General features: G+C 41.0%; 1 pseudogene; it reads left to right on the forward strand.

The window, feature by feature from the left end:
• Positions 1 to 1,512: 1,512 nt before the first annotated feature.
• On the forward strand, positions 1,513 to 3,578 carry LOC112131919 (olfactory receptor 7E24-like; annotated as a pseudogene).
• The last annotated feature ends 443 nt before the right edge of the window (positions 3,579 to 4,021 follow it).

The following is a 4,021-nucleotide window of genomic DNA, read 5'->3' on the forward strand; positions in this document are numbered from 1 at the left end:
ATTAGGAGTAATATCAACCCAGGACATAACCAATAACACCACAGGCAGTACATACATGATGTACACCCACGGTGATGTGATGAGAACTATCTCCCTAGGATAATACGAATAACATCACAGAGTGTACACACATGGTAGACACCCACTGTGGCACTAGGACTAATAACTTTCTAAGATATTACGAATAGCATCACAGAAACACATGGGGTACACCCACTGTAATATTACGTGTAATTTCTCCCTAGCATGTTACGAGTAACATCTCAGTGTGTACACACATGGTGAACACCCACTGTGACCTTAAGTGTAATATCCCCCTAGGATGTTACAAATAAAATCACAGGGTGTCCACCCGTGGTGTACACACACTGTGATGTTAGGAATAATATCTCCCTAGGATAATACGAATAACACCACAGGGTGTACAGAAACTGTGATTTTAGAGGTAGTATCTCTCTAGGATGTTAAGAATCAGGTTATCACAGGGTGTACACCCACTGTCATACTGGGAGCAGTATCTCTCTAGGATAGTACAAATAATATCACAGAGTGCACACCCAGTGTGATATTAGGAGCTATATCTGTATGGGATATTACAAATTAGATCACAGAGTGTACACACATGGTGTACATCCACTTGGATATTAGGAGTAATATCTTCCTAGGACATTACAAAAACATCACAGAGTGTACACCCACTGGAATATTAAGAGTCGCATCTCCCTAGGTTATTACAAATAATATCAGAGGGTGTGCACCCACTGCGATATTAGGAGTAATATCTTCCTAGGGTATTACAAATATTTTCACAGTGTGTACACACGTTTTATACACTCACTGTGATATTAGGAGTAATATCTACCCAGTATATAACAACATCACAGGGTGTACACCCACTTTGATATTAGCTGTAAGATTTTTTAAGTTGTTACAAATAATATCACAGGGTGTAAAAACATGGTGTACACTCACTGTGATAGCAGGAGTCATATCTCCATAATACATTTTGAACAATATCACAGGGTGTAAACCCACTGTATTATTAGGAGTAATATCTCTGTAGGATATTTTAATTAATATCACAGGGTGTACACCCACTGTGATGTTAGGAGCAATATCTTTTTAGGATATTGCAAATAATATCACAGGGTGTTCGCCCACCCTGATGTCAGGAGCAATATCTCCCTAGGATATCAAAACTAGTATCACAGGGTGTACAATCCCTGCCTTCCAGGTTCTAAGGGATTCTCCTGTTTCAGCCTCTCGAGTAGCTAGGTTTACCCACCACCACGCCCGGCTAATTGTTTTTTTCTTTGTTTTCACTAGAGACGGGGTTTCACCATGTTGGCCAGGCTGCTCTTGAACTCCTGACCTCAGGTGATCCATCAGCCTCGGCCTCCCAAAGTGCTGGGATTACAGGTGTGAGCCATGGCGCTTGGCCAAGAGTTATATATTCAATTAATTTGCAGACACAGCTCCCACATTTGACTGTGCATGGTCTTTTATGAAGAAATGATGTCAGAAAACCTAAGGATGGCAATAAATATGAAAAGTAACTGGCATGCTAAAAGGTCTTCTGATTAAGAGCTATAAGGTTCGATTTCATTTTTAGATAATGCGGTCCTAACTCTTGTGTCGTCCTTTTAAATATTCTACATCAAAGTAATTTGTAGCACGGTGTCAGAATAAAATAAAGGGTATTTCACTGCTTCTTAATTTCTTTCAATTAGACTGAGATCTTTTTCTTAAAGAGAGAAGCATGTTTTTATTGCATGTTATTGTTTCTGAAAAGAGTAGGCCGTATTTTACTGAGATCACAGATTTCTTATATATTAGGTTTTGGTCTTCTAACATTCTTCAGTGGATTTTCTCTAAAGTAGTATCTACAGAAAGAGTTGAATAGCAAAAAAGGAAATCATGCAGTAATTCTGAGATTTTTGGGTTTGTCACAGCTGAGAACTATTGCTGACGGTGTATGGTCCTCAAGTGTGAAAATGTTCCTTGTGAATTGCTTGCATCCAAAATACACACACAGCATTAAGGGCTGGTTTTTATCTTTTATTTTTCCAGTCCTCTTTTCTTCTCAAGGTGTCCAAGTCACACAGAGCCACGGAATATCACAGGTGTCTGAGAATTCCTCCTCCTGGGACTCTCAGAGGATCCAGAACTGCAGCCAGTCCTCCCTGGGCTATCCCTGTCCATGTACCTTGTCACGGTGCTGAGGAACCTGTTCATCATCCTGGCTGTCAGCTCTGACTCCCACTTCCACAGACCAATGTGCTTCTTCCTCTCCAACCTGTGCTGGGCTGACATCGCTTTCACCTCGGCCACGGTTCCCAAGTTGATTGTGGACATGCAGTGGCATAGCAGAGTCGTCTCTTTGGCGGGCTGCCTGACACGGATGTCTTTCTTGGTCCTTTTCACATGTATAGAAGACACGCTCCTGACTCTGATGGCCTATGACTGATTTGTGGCCATCTGTCACCCCCAGCACTATCCAGTCATCATGAATCCTCACCTCGGTGTCTTCTTCGTTTTGGTGTCCTTTTACCTTAGCCTGTCGGATGGATTGTGTTAAGATTCACCCTCTTCAAGAATGTGGAAATCTCCAAATTTGTCTTTCACCCATCTCCACTTCTCAACCTTGCCTGTTCTGACAGCGTCATCAATAGCATATTCATATATTAAATAGTGCTATGTTTGGTTTTCTTCCAATTTCAGGGATCCTTTTGTCTTACTCTAACATTCTCCCCTCCATTCTAAGAATTTCATCGTCAGATGGGAAGTCTAAAGCCTTCTCCATCTGTGGCTCTCACCTGGCAGTTGTCTGCTTATTTTATGAAACAGGCATTGGCATGTACCTGACTTCAGCTGTGTCACCACCCCCCAGGAGTGGTGTGGTGGCATCAGGGATGTACACTGTGGTCACCCCCATGCTGAACCCTCTCATCTACTGCCTGAGAAACAGGGACATTCAAAGTGCCTTGTGGAGGCTGCGCAGCAGAACAGTCGAATCTCATGATCTGTTCCATCCTTTTTCTTGTGTGGGTAAGAAAGGGCAGCCACATTAAATCTCTACATCTGCAAATCCTGCCCCTTAGTCACATTATTGTTGTTGCTTGATGACTTTTATTCCTTTCCACATTTCCTATGTGAATATTGCTTTCTTCATCATGCCTTTAACTGGAATGGGTGAGTATTCTGGGATCCTTTGTTTAGCATAAACCTCATGACTGAATCCTCTATACCTAGGCAGCCTCCTTTAGTTTCTGACCAGTAACCCTGTCCTCCAGGTGGAATCACAACCATCTTTTTATATACAGGAAGTCCTTACTTCATTTTGGAATTCCCTGAACATCGACTTTATGGAAACAATATACAGCAGGTCATCCAACACCATTGTTGTGTTCAAAGATGTTATGATGTTGATGAGGAATAAGTGGTTTCACTATACATAATTTTGCTTAAAGGTGAAGTTTCCAAGAGACTTTCAAAGATGATAAGTGAGGATATACTATACACCAAATTCATATCCTCTTCCAGAGTTCGTGTGGAATTTCTCTATAAACTGCTTCTAGAGAATTTATTTAGGCAGGTTATGCTTAGAGATCCATGTCACCGGTACTCAAGCTTGTCTTTTAATCAAATCACCAGGGAAGCTTACAAATGGTGAGGCCTGGGTCTCATTACATGAGATTCTGATTTACTTGCACCTGTGGAGGTATGTGGATTTTTTTTTTTTTCTTTTAAAGCACCACAGGTGATTCCATTGATGAAGTTTTTAGAGGTATCAAGCTCCAATAAGTAAGAAAAGAACTTAATTCTAATATGATTTCTTCAAATATTATCTTCAAATGCGTTGTCCTTCAACACCATACAAATTTTTATTATGCTGGTTTTTCTTACCATTTAGCATTTTCTTTTTTTTATTTTATATTTTTTTGAGTCAGAGTTTCACTCTTGTTGCCCAGGCTGGAGTGCAATGGCACGAGCTTGGCTCACTGCAACCTCTGCCTCCCGC

The sequence above is a fragment of the Pongo abelii genome, chromosome 7 (assembly GCF_028885655.2).
Source record: "Pongo abelii isolate AG06213 chromosome 7, NHGRI_mPonAbe1-v2.0_pri, whole genome shotgun sequence".
In the NCBI taxonomy this organism is placed as follows: Eukaryota; Metazoa; Chordata; class Mammalia; order Primates; family Hominidae; genus Pongo; species Pongo abelii.